The sequence below is a fragment of the Cicer arietinum genome, chromosome 1 (genome assembly GCF_000331145.2).
Source record: "Cicer arietinum cultivar CDC Frontier isolate Library 1 chromosome 1, Cicar.CDCFrontier_v2.0, whole genome shotgun sequence".
Lineage (NCBI taxonomy): Eukaryota > Viridiplantae > Streptophyta > Magnoliopsida > Fabales > Fabaceae > Cicer > Cicer arietinum.
Genome location: NC_021160.2, coordinates 10,348,153 through 10,361,613, shown reverse-complemented (window position 1 = coordinate 10,361,613; position 13,461 = coordinate 10,348,153).

The window sequence follows — 13,461 nt, the reverse complement described above, 5'->3', positions numbered from 1 at the left end:
ATTTGTATGTTAGCATAATACTAATATTGGTTTTGGTTTAATTAGATTACAACTTAATATCCAAAAAATATTAAATTTTATTTTATGTATTAATTAAATATTTTTCTTCAAAGGCAAAATGTGTTTTATGTGATAGTTGGAAAAAACTGTGATAGTTGGAAAAAACTGCCCAGTCACCAAATGATAGAAACAATAAGTAATTCATTTACATACATACTAGCACTCATTTCATGCTCCCGAAGCAAAACAGTAGCACCCATTTCTTATCAAACAAAACTTACTATGCTCTGTTGAAATCAAGGACTGTTAAATGCCTTATTATTAAAATAAAATACAAATTTCATGTTGATAAATAAATAATTTATAAAGAGTTATATCTTTTACCTTACAAATCAGTTTTATAAAGATTAGTTATCTCTAATATAAAACTTAAATTAATATCAGACCTAATCGATCGGCCTTGGCAACAAACTCAGAAGCGATGGACAAGTAGGAAGAACAAAGATTAGTTATTTTTAGGGAATGAAGAAATATTAAGTTGTGCAAGATGATTAATATTGGTAAAAAATGCAGATGTTTAATACTCAAAAAGTATAAAAGGGTATCCGTAGAAGTTAGATGTTTAAAGAGAAATTAATTTTTTTCAAAGGGTGATTGCAGAATATTTGATTCTTATGAGGTGTAACTGTAAATTAATATTGACCAGTACTACTTATTATTGTAAGTGAAAAGACAACTAGTTTATGATGGACATGTTTCTTGGTAGTCCATAATAAATGCCACCTTGAACAATATGTCTTTTAAAAATGACAAAACATAATTACATTTTCGAATATTTCAATCTTACAAATTGCCAGAATGAAAACATTTTTGTTTGAACACACTTATGTTTTGACAATTTTAAAATTTGTAATATATTTATGTTCCGATATTTTAAAAAATTAAATTGTCAGAATAAATTATTTTATAATAATCAAAGGGCATTTTTGGTTTTTCGCAGGATTTGTGGAGCAGTGGAATTAGGTGTAAAAATGCGAATATGGATTCTCTTGCTCAAGTAAAAGACACAATCACACAGTCACATTAAATTCAACTATTCAATTTAATTAACAGTCAAGATCTTATTTATTTTTTTAAAACGTTTCACTATAAAACCAAATCACTGTTAACAACATGCCATTGAAAACCCACGAAGTTGTATGCTTTTTTTTTTATTTTTTTTTTTATTTTTAAAAACCATATTTCAATCAAACTGAACCATAGCAGCGATTTAGCCATTCCATTTTCTCCTTAGAATGAAAACCTCTATGTCATTCCATTCTTTATTATTAGAGAAATTTTTAATTATTTTTTGTTTTATTTTTCTTGCTCTCATCTCTACTTCAAGCATAAAGCTTAAAATTCTCTTGGATCCTAGATCCATTTTTTTTTTGTCAATTGGACCCTAGATCCATATCGCAGCAAAATAGTGTAAGGGTCCATTCGAATATTGGATATACGTAGATTCAAAGGGAATCATGGTGTCACAAATAATTTACCATATACACCTAAAATCTATACTCCTACCCCTTCAAACTCAATTAAATCCAATTTTGCTCGTAACATTTTTTATAGAAACAAAAAAATCTATCAGAAATTTTATAAATTAAAAGTTTCAGAAATCTTAAAATTTCAGTTTATAAAATTTTTGTTACACACTTACACATTGAGAAAATCATAAATAAAAAATTTCGTACAATGTATAAAATAACAAAATAGAAACAATATTTATTAGTTTGAAATAAAAAAATGACACTATTTTTTGTTGTTGTTTGAGAAATGTGTTAATTGAACTTGAGTTTACAAATATGTGGTTTTATTATTATATTTTAAATTAATGAAATAAATTTTGTAGGTTAACAATGATAAACAAACGTAACAGAGAAAGGAGGAGGAAGAAGACAGGAAAAAAAAAGAGATAGAGAATCCTATTAGGGTTTCATAATCAAAATGAAAATAAAATAAAATAAAGGTAATAGAGTTATAATAAGTATATATATAAGAGAATAGATAAGTCCAAAATACTCTTACTATTAATATATAATAATATTATATAACATCTCTCTTCAAACTCACGATGCATTAACATGGAGTATCAATAATTTATCAACCAAAAAACGAAAATGTTTAATAGAATGCATTTTTGTGAACTAATCAACAATCTACAAGGAAGATGATACAAACATTAGAATAATAGTTCTATGTTGAAGATGATAACGAGTAAGATGACAATCAATCTTAATGTGTTTGGTGCGTTCATGAAAGATCGAGTTATGATCAATTTGAATAGCACTCTTATTATCGCAGTGCATCGATGTTGGCTCAGAAAGAGAGATATTCACATCAGACAAAAGCTAACGCAACCAAATTATTTCAGCAGTAGTGGATTCCATAGCACTATACTCAACTTTTGTAGAAGAGCGAGAGACAATGTCATGTTTCTTACTCTTTCACTAAAAAAGAGAGTCTCCAGAAAAGATATCAAACATTGTGGTGGACATACGATATATGATGTCACCAGTCCAATAGAAATCAAAATAAGCACAAAACTCCAATGAGGACGACGATGAAAAAAGAAGGCTCTGAAATTGAGTTCCTTGAAGATAACGAAGAATGCAAAGAACAATTGTCCAATGTATTATAGTGGGATAGATAACAAACTGACTGACAATATGAACAACGTAAGATACACCAAGTTGTCAACCAAAGTACGATGCAAAGTGGGATCTGATAAAGGAACACCATTCGAGGGAACATATTTTACATTCAACTCAAGAGGAGTATCTGCTACTCTAGAATCAGAAAGACAAACATGTACAAGAATGTTAACAATGTACTTGGATTGAGAAAGAAGGTAGCCTTTAGGATAGTAGGCAACTTCAATCTCCAAGAAATAGCGAAGAGTTCTCAAGTCCTCCATCTCAAGCTGTTTGGCTAACTACAATTTCAACTCATTGATTCTACTAACTTCATCACATGTAATAATTATATCATCAACATAAAAAGAAAGTATAATGCAACAATAAATGGTGGACCTATAAACAATACAAAATCATGTTCACTAGAGTAAGAACCAAGAGAAATGATCATAAAAAAGAATTTCAAAATCCAAGCTCGATGAGCTTGTTTAAGACCATAAAGAGCATTTTTAAACTTACACGTTTCCCCCTGATTATGAGAAACTCATTGTGGATGGACCATATAGACTTCTTCATGAAGCTCACCATTTAAAAAGATATTTTTGACATCCATTTGAAAAATATGTCAATAACGAATAGATGCAACTGCAATAAAAGTACAGATAATGGTCATCTTGGCTACATGAGTAAAAGTTTCTTCATAATTTATACCATATTATTGAGAGAATCCATTAGCAACAAAATGTGCTTTGTAGCACTCAATCGATCCATCAGATTTAGTTTTGATCTTGTATACCCAACGAGACTTTAACATGTTTTCTAGGAGGAAGATGTACTAATTTCCAAGTATATGTTTTTGTGCAATGCAGATAGTTCTTCTACCATAGCTTGCTACCAAAGAGGATCCAAAATAGCCTCTTTATAGGATAAAGACTCAGACAAACTATGAATAGAGGTTAAGAAAGAAGCAAACAAAGCTGAGTAAGTGGAATAGACAAAATCAAGTAACTGGGTAGACTTACGGTGAAAAGATGGGTAACGGGGAGGCGGAGACAGAAGGTCAACAATCACAATAGGTGGTTGGACATCCATAAAGACAAGAGAGATGCCATCATGTGGAGTAGTAGTATTTGTCCTACAATCTTCAACATTAATATCACTAGAAGCATTATCATTATGACCAAATGGATGAATATGGGATAATTTTGAACTCTTAGTAATCTAAGAATGAGATTAAAAAATGATGTGCTCAAGAAAAACATTACGAGAAACATAAAGTTTTCTTGCATGAGGATCATAACAACGATAACCCTTTTGACCATTTCCATAACCATGAAAAATACAAATGGTTGAACGAGAAGACAACTTGCTACGCTCTACTTATGGACGAAGAACAAAACAATTAAGCCAAAGACTTTCAAAGAATAGTAATAAGGGATAGAAGCATACAATTTTTCAAATAGAGACAAACCTAATATGACAAATGAAGAAGTTCTATGAATAGAATGGGCAACAATAAGAATTGTTTCTCCGTAAAACTCATTGGGAGCCGAAGCAAACAACAAAAGGAAATGAGCAGTCTCAATAATATAACTGTGTTTCTTTTCAACAACTTCATTTTGTTAAGGAGTATCATTACAAGATGTCTGGTGAAGGATTATAAGCAAATAATTCAAAGAAGAGCCAATTGATTCAATGTAAGCTTTGAAAACTTTTAACTCAATTGATTCAATAAGAGCCAATTGATATCACAAGTTAGTCATTGTCAAATAGAATTCCTTTATGATCATATTGTTCTGCTTAAGAGCCCTAATATCACTTTCCAATTGACACCGTTTTGAAAAGTTAGACTAAACATACAAAAATTTATCTCTTTAGCAGTACCATATTTTGCTAGTTGCACACCTATGAACAACTCAACAAAATTATTAATCCAAGTAATGATTTTTGAATTACTAACATTCCATGTTTTCAAATCTTTTGCATATTTAGCTTCATTCTTTTTATTTGTAGACTTAACAGAAGTTCCATCAACATAACTCCACATATCTTTTTCAATTAATTTTTTTTTTCATCACATAACTTCAATAAGAGTAACTCTGTTCATTGAGGTGGACACTAACAGATTGAAGAAAATCATTCTTAGAACCAACCATAACAAATAATGATAGAAAATATGACAAACACAATCACTTAGACAAAATAAATTAAGGATAATTTATCGATAAAAGAGTCAATCAGGAACTAAACAAAATTGTGTCGAAAACAGAAGAGTAGAACTACAAAAAAATCAGAACATAATCGCACAGGAAATAGAGAGGCATAATCAGATTGGAAAGGGAGGGAGGAAATCGATACCAATCGCAAAACAGGTCGTACAAAATTAATTGTTAGATCCCAAAATCAACCAAAGCTCTTTGATATTATGTTAACAATAACAAACAAGCATAAACATAGAAAGGAGGAAGAAGAGGAGAAGAAGAAGAAGAGAAAGAACCCCACTAGATGGTACTAAAATATATCGATGTTCGATGATACCACTTGAGTTTAATTTTGATACACTATCCATTTAAAAAAAAATTACATTGTCAACAAATCATAGTAAATTATTATATGTGTAACTATAGATGTAGTTATGATTAAAATCAAACGTTTTTTATAATGTGAAAGTAATGATTGATTGACAAGATAAAAAAATCTTCACACTAACACTAAATATAAATTAAATGATTCTTTTTTTGGTGGATTAAATTATCACATTTTATAATAATAATTATAACTTTGATAAAATCTTCTATATATATATATATATATATAGATCATATCAAATGAGAATGTAAAATAGTTAAATTTTGACCATATAACTATACATAGATAGTCAAGATTAGAAGAAGAAGTCATGTGACTTTTTAAGTGATCATGTGTCACTTAAATAATTTTTAATCATGATTATTTATGTATAGTAGTATAGTAAAGATTTAATCTTTTCACTCTTCCATTCTAAAATTTATCTAATTGTGAATGCCAATTGGGCTTTATAAGTCCCACTCAAGGGTAGTTTAAAGATGGAGATGAAAATGATGATCATATACCTCTATTTCAAATTACTTTATATATATAATACGAATATTTTCTATGTTATATATATTTATCTTTTCATACAATATGTATATAAATTTATTTTGTATGTAATATTTATTGACGTTGCCATAAAATTCATAATAATGGCTTAATATTACGTTTATTTTATGATTGGATTTTAAAGTTTATAATTCTCCATTTGATTAAAAATAATAAAAATTTGGTGATTATTGTATGTTGAGGGGACTGTGAGGATTCTGCAAAAGGGGGCTAGGTTAAAAAAAGTTCAAGATAAGAGATGGGAACGAGGTATAAGAAAGACCAACTATTGAGGGATTTGGATTCTCTATCTTTGACTTGTTAAAGGTAGAGAAACTTTAGACAAATTTTGTGATAAAATAGGAGAGTGTGATATTTATGATGGAGAGAGAATTATGAGAGAGAAAACAAAAATGTAAAGAGATATAGAGAGAAAGGTAGAGAAAGGTAGAAAAATCAAAGGTAGATAATCCAAATTCATTGATTTATCTCTTCCTTATTTCTTTACATACCAAGCAAGAGAAATGATATCAATCTCTTCTCTTTCTCTACCCTATTTCTCACAAAACAAACAAAGTCCATGTTAGGGAAAGGTAGAGAAATCAAATGTAAAGAATCCAAATCTAACACTTGAGTTGCGCGTCCAGTCAAATAACATAGGTTTCCACTTGGTGAGGGATATACATTTTTTTTATATGTATAAAATAACAATATGAAGGTAATTTTTTTTTTGTTAAATAAATTTTTTTGTCTCTACAAAATTATAACCTTTAAAGTTTAATATATACAAAAATTATTTATTTTTAATCTCTACAAACATAACCGTCTGGGAGATAAGGTTTATAAAAATCTCTATTACCGCTACATCACTCAACAACTTATTATTATTGATGAGACATTAATTATATATACCACATATTATAGATAAATATTATTATAAATATAACTATTTTTATCAAATAAGAAAATTTTGGGGTCGCCGTAATATACCCTTCTAACCACATCTGCTTATAATCTTCGACATTTGTAATTTGAGTTTAATGGTTATACAATGATCACAATCCTTCATCTTATTATCTAATCATATTTTATAACCGTTTTTTAAAAATAACTCACATCCTTTAATTTTAATGGATGTGAATATAAAATTAGTTTATACATATCAAATATTTCTTATTTTCTCTTGAAACCCTTGTAGTTTATTTTTATTTTTATAAACGACATGTATGCATCAATGGATGCATGATAGAGGACACAATGTCATATTACAGTATTGGAATTTGATAGGCAGATATATAATTCAAGCAAATGATATAAGCATTTTAAAATTATGCATCCGAATTAAAATTGCCATAGGTTTATGGAGATTTATATATAAACATAAAGAAAGCCAAAATAAAAAGTTAAAGAAACAATAACATTAATCAATCATTATTAGTAAGGACAACAGAAACATTAATATATAGTGGAAAATAGAGAAAGAAGACAAATTAACCATTTAGAGTAACCAATAGGGTTTACAGCAAATAGCCAATCATAAAAATGAAACGTAACAAAAGGACATCCTCGTTTGGTAGAACAACTTAATATATACATATTTACAAGAAAAAGCTACCGATGCTAATAGCAAATAAAAAATGCTAACAAGTGTCTAAAAATTTAAAGGTAAAAAAAAAGAATTTAAAAGTTATGTAATTTATAATTGTAAAAAATGATATTTTTCTTTAAAACTTATTTTTTATTTCATTGAAGCTCCTGTTAGCATGACACATAGAAAATATATACATAATTTAAATTAATCTTTCTTAAGTTATATATAGTGATGCATAACTATAACTACCAAGAATATTGAATTCATATTCTTTATTAAGTTGTATATTTTGTCTTTCGAATTTCAACTCAAGACGTTATAGTTGTGTGAATTAATTAAAATGAAATTTACGTCTCTTTTAAAACAAACAAACAAAATTATATAGATTTATATGAATTTAATGAATTTGAATAAGTAAATAAAATGAATTAGAAATTGTCTTACTAACATTATTTTTCTCATAGACAAATTATACCGATTGATGTACCAATTTTTAGTATGTTTAGATTTAATTTGATTTTATTCTTTTATCATTTTTTTTTTTGAGTTGGAGTATTAATTATACTTACATTAATTCATTTTCTATTATATAAAATTAAGAAAAATATAACAGATAAAGATAAAGATAAAATCATGGTATAATAATACAAAATAGAAGTAGTGAAATGAATAGGAGTTTTGTCTAATGGAATGTACTAGTTAGAATCCCACAATATACTCATTCAAGTTCAAATATTCATTGAGAGATACCAACAATTAATAATCAATGTGTTTAAAAAAAAAGATTATTTCGGATTGAAGCAACGTATAAACCCAAAGAAATAGAAGTTGTTTATAAAAGTAAAATAAGTATTAAATTATTTGATCTCTACTTATTGAATATTCGATCTTTTTCGTCTGTTTAATTTAATTAGATTTCTAAATAAATATGACCTTGAGATTAAGCTCGTTTATTTAAATGAATCAAGCTACATATTGTAATATATAGTAAACTATATACTTCTATATTACTAATTAATTAAGTTTCTAACTTCTTAATCCAAACCAAAAACTTAGATCTAAAATAAGATGATGATGTTATGAAAAATATTAAGGGAAGCTATTCCACCAATATTTTAGTGATAATTTTACTAGCCTTTGTTATGTATATTATGAAAATGAAAAAATTATGCAAACTTTTATTTTGAGGGTTTAAAATTAATTTTGAAGGATTTTTAAATTTCAAAAAGTTGTAAATCATTCATTTGTTGGATTATGAAAACATACTATTAGTTTAAGACATTTTTTAGTTAGATCACTTATTTATCTAAGATAAGTGACTCAAACTCAACTTTTTTTTTAATAAGTCAAACTTAACTCAATTCAAATTGAGTCTGAAACTCAATTTTTTATTTTTAATGAGTCAAATTCAACTCAATTCAAATTAAATCAAGTTTGAACCAAGATACTATTTTACGATTTAATTTTAAGATTTAAATGTTCTATTTGTTATTTATTATTTCGTATGAGAAGTGATCACAATAATTCACAGTCCGCAATGAGTGTTGAACTTTGAAAGTTGTCATGTGTCAGTCCTTTGTCTCAGAAACATGATGTGCTTTATGCAAAAAGGTGAGCAGTAGTGTCCTTGATGTCATGGATGTCCTTTCTCATAGCTCATCAATTTGGAGATTGATCTTGATGTTTTCCTTTGTCTTTGTTGATCCTCTTTGATCAAATCTATCCAAAAAAATCTTGTGTAGATTATTATCTTCCTCTATGATGAATACTGATGTTTTGTAGTGTAGATAGATGTACTTTTGTAGCCCATATCAATATTAAATTACAACAGATTTTGCTATTTCAAAGCTGTGAAAACGGAGAACGTTCTTCGCTTCTGTTTTGAGTGATTACTGAATTTTGACAATTTTGACATCTGTTGCGTGCCAAGCTTTTCTATTATGTGCGTGTGTCAGTGATGCAGTGAATTTATCATTTATGTCCAGTTTGTACTTGCTTACATTAGCCATCAACTTTGAGGATTAGTCTTGCTTTTTATTCTTGATGCATTGCTTTGCTTTTTGTTAATCTTATGGAAAGAATGTGTTCAAAATGATCTTGAGTATATAACTATGTTCCTTTGTAATGAATATTGGTGATTTTCAATGTAGATTGATGTATTTTCGTAGCCCAAATTAATCTTGAATTAAAGAAGACTTTGTCCTTTGTAAACCAGAATGTTCTTGGATCAATGTTGTCAAAACCATAATATTCTTCAATTTTCAGATTGTTGTCCAGAATGATCTTCGTTCTTGATAGTCAAGCTGGAGAATGTTCAGATTTGTCTGGTCTTGCTAATTCGTGATATTCTCTCTTTGTGATTCAAGTAGTTTCTTTGAATCTGATTATCTAAGTTTGTTCCTTGCCAAGTGTTGATGATATTGATGTAAAATCCAGAGGCTAAAACTTCTTTTCACTAGTGGAGATTGATTGATCTTGGAGCTGATCATTCTTGAAACTGGAGAACATTCACCGTTTTCCAATTTTTGTTAAGAATGTTCTCCTTTCATGTCTGTTTAGTTTCTTGCCTTTTTATGCTGATTTCTTTGCTTTGTTTAAATCTTATATTTAAATTAATACACTAAAAAGCACAAGTTAAATTAACATAACATTTAGAATCATAATTAACATTCTTAATTAATTTTTTATTTGTTTTCATCAAAACATTAATTTGAGATTTTGTCTTAACATAGTGGACCTTGTAAACAATGCATAATCGTGTTCACTAGCGTAATAACCAAGAAAAGTGATCACAATAAAGAATTTCAAAAACCAAGCTAGATGAGCTTTTTTAAGACCATAAAGAGCATTTTTTAACTTACACATTTTCCTCTGATTATGAGAAACTCATTGTGGACGGACCATATAGACTTCTTCATGAAGCTCACCATTTATAAAGATATTTTTGACATCCATTTGAAAAATATGCCAATAACGAATAGATACAACTGCAATAAAAGTACATATAATGGTCATCTTGGCTACAGGAGTAAAAGTTTCTTCATAATTCATATTATATTGTTGAGAGAATTCATTAGTGACAAGATGTACTTTGTATTGCTCAATTGATCCATCATATTTGGTTTTGATCTTGTATACCCAACGAGACCTTAGCACGTTTTCTAGGAGGAAGATGTACTAATTCCTAAGTATATGTTTTTGTGCAATGCAGATAGTTCTTCTACCATAGCTTGCTGCCAAAGAGGATCAAGAATAGCCTCTTTATAGGATAAGAACTCAGACAAACTGTGAATAGAGGTTAAAAAAGAAGCAAACAAAGTTGAGTAAGTGGAATAGAAAAAATCAAGTAACTGGGTAGACTTATGGTGACGAGAGGGGTAACGAGGAGGCGGAGACAGAAGGTCAAGAATCACAATAGGTGGTTGGACATCCATAAAGACAAGAGAGATGTTATCATATGGAGTAGTAGTATTTGTCCTACAATCCTCAACATTACAATCACTAGAAGCATTATTATTATGACCAAATGGATGAATATGGGATAATTTTGAACTCTTAGTAATCTAAGAATGAGATTAAAAAATGACGTGCTCAAGAGAAACAATATTACGAGAAACATAAAGTTTTCTCGCATGAGGATCATAACAACAATAACCCTTTTGACCATTTTCATTACCAAGAAAAACAGACATGGTTGAACGAGAAGACAACTTGTTGCGCTCTACTTGTGGACGAAGAACAAAACAATTAAACCAAAGACTTTCAAAGAATAGTAATCAGCGATAGAAGCATACAATTTTTCAAATAGAGACAAACCTAATATGACAAAAGACGAAGTTCTATTAATAACATGGACAACAATAAGAATTTTTTCCCCTGTAAAACTCACTGGAAACTGAAGCAAACAACAAAAGGAAATGAACAGTCTCAATAATATAACGGTGTTTCCTTTCAGCAACTTCGTTTTGTTAAGGAGTATCATTATAAGATGTCTGGTAAAGGATTATAAGTAAATAATTCAAAGAATTTATTAGAGATATATTCACCACCTAAATCACAACGAAAGTACTTTATAACAGCATTGTGTTGAATTTTGATTATAATACGAAACATATGATAAATATCAAAAAATTCAGACCGATTTTCATAAAGTAAACCCAACAACAACAAGTGTAATAATTAATAAACAAAATATAATATCTAGATCCGCCTTTGATGAGAACCGATGATGGACCCCAAACATCAGAGTGAACTAAATCAAAAGGTACATATGAAACAAAAACACTTCTATTTAATAATAAAGTTGAAAATTTAACAAGTTTATAACGACAACAATATGAAATATCACTGGTTTGTAACTGTCCTAAAGCTCTAGTAGAATTCAAATATTTTAATCTAGAAGCAAAAACATGTCCAAGGCGAGAATGACGAAAAATTCAAGCGAAAATTAGAAAATAAGTCAACAGTAGTTGTTGAGGCTGCAATATTTGGGACTCGCATGTCATCCAAAATATAAAGTTTCCTATGTATATGGTTTGTTTTAATTAGCCTCCCGGAATGTGAATCCTTCACACAACAATAAGTGGAAGAAAATATAACTGAATAACTAAAACACATAGTTGACTAACAAAAACAAGACTCAAATTGAAATTAGAAATATAATAAACATAAAAAAGAGACAAGTTAAGTGTAGAGACAGAACCAATGCATGCTAAAGGCATTGGAATGTCATCGGCTTTTATAACATAGACGAGGTAAAATTCACAGACACACAAGATTTATCATCATATGTCATATAGTGAGATGCTCCAGAATCAAGAATACACATGGATGGAGATATACCTCACAAACTAGAAGAGTTCAAACCTTTAGTAGATAAGGCATACATGACATGGGATTGAGTAGCAAGAAGTTTTTGGAGCTATTCTGCAATATCTAATATTTGGAAAGCAATTTCAGATGAGTATACAAAAATAGAACTAGAGTCAATGATAGGAGAAGTAGAAGCAACAATTAGACAATGGCCCCCAAAATTCTTCTTATGTGCTCTCCCCAATTTCGGATAATTTGTTTTCCAATGACCTTTTTCTTTGCAAAAAGAACATTCATCATTACAAGCTCAACTCTCCCTTGAGATTTTCCTTTTTGAACAGGAGCAGCCAAAACATATGGAGGGTTGAGAGAATACTCTTATCTAACACAATGAAGTGGGTCTTTTAACTGATTTCTTTGCCAAAAATTCATTAACTACTAATTCAACAGTAGGAAGGAGAAAATGATGCAAAATACCCCCACGAAGGCCATCAAAATCATCATGAAGAGCCATCAGAAAACCAAACTAGGCGTTATTCCTCTCTCTGATCAATGTAAGCTTTAACAACTTTTACTTCAGTTGATTCCATAAGAGTCAATTGATTTCACAAGTTAGTCATTGTCAAATAGAATTTCTCTATGGTCATATTGTTCTGCTTAAGAGCCCTAATATCACTTTCCAACTGACACCATTTTGAAAAGTTAGACTGAACATACAAAAACTTATCTCTTTAGCAGTATCATATTTTGCTAGTTGCACACCTATAAACAGTTCAACAAAATTATTAATCCAAGTAATGATTTGTGAATTACTAACATTCTATTTTTTCAAATCTTTTGCATATGTAGCTTCATCCTTTTTATTTGTAGGCTTAACAAAATTTCTATCAACATAACCCCACATATATTTTCCAATCAAATTTTGTTTATCACATAACTTCAATAAGAGTAACTATGTTCATTTAGATGCACACTAACAGATTGAAGAAAATCATCCTTAGCACCAACCATAACAAATAATGACAGAAAATATGACAAACACAATGACTTAGACAAAATAAATTAAGGATAATTTGTCGATAAAAGAGTCAATCAAGAACTAAACAAAATCGTGTCGAAAACAGAATAGTAGAACTACACCCAAAAAATAAGAGCATAATCGCACAGGAAATAGAGAGGCATAATCAAATTGGAAATGGAGGGAGGAAATCGATACCAATCGCAAAACGAGTCATACAAAATCAATTGTTAGATCCCAAA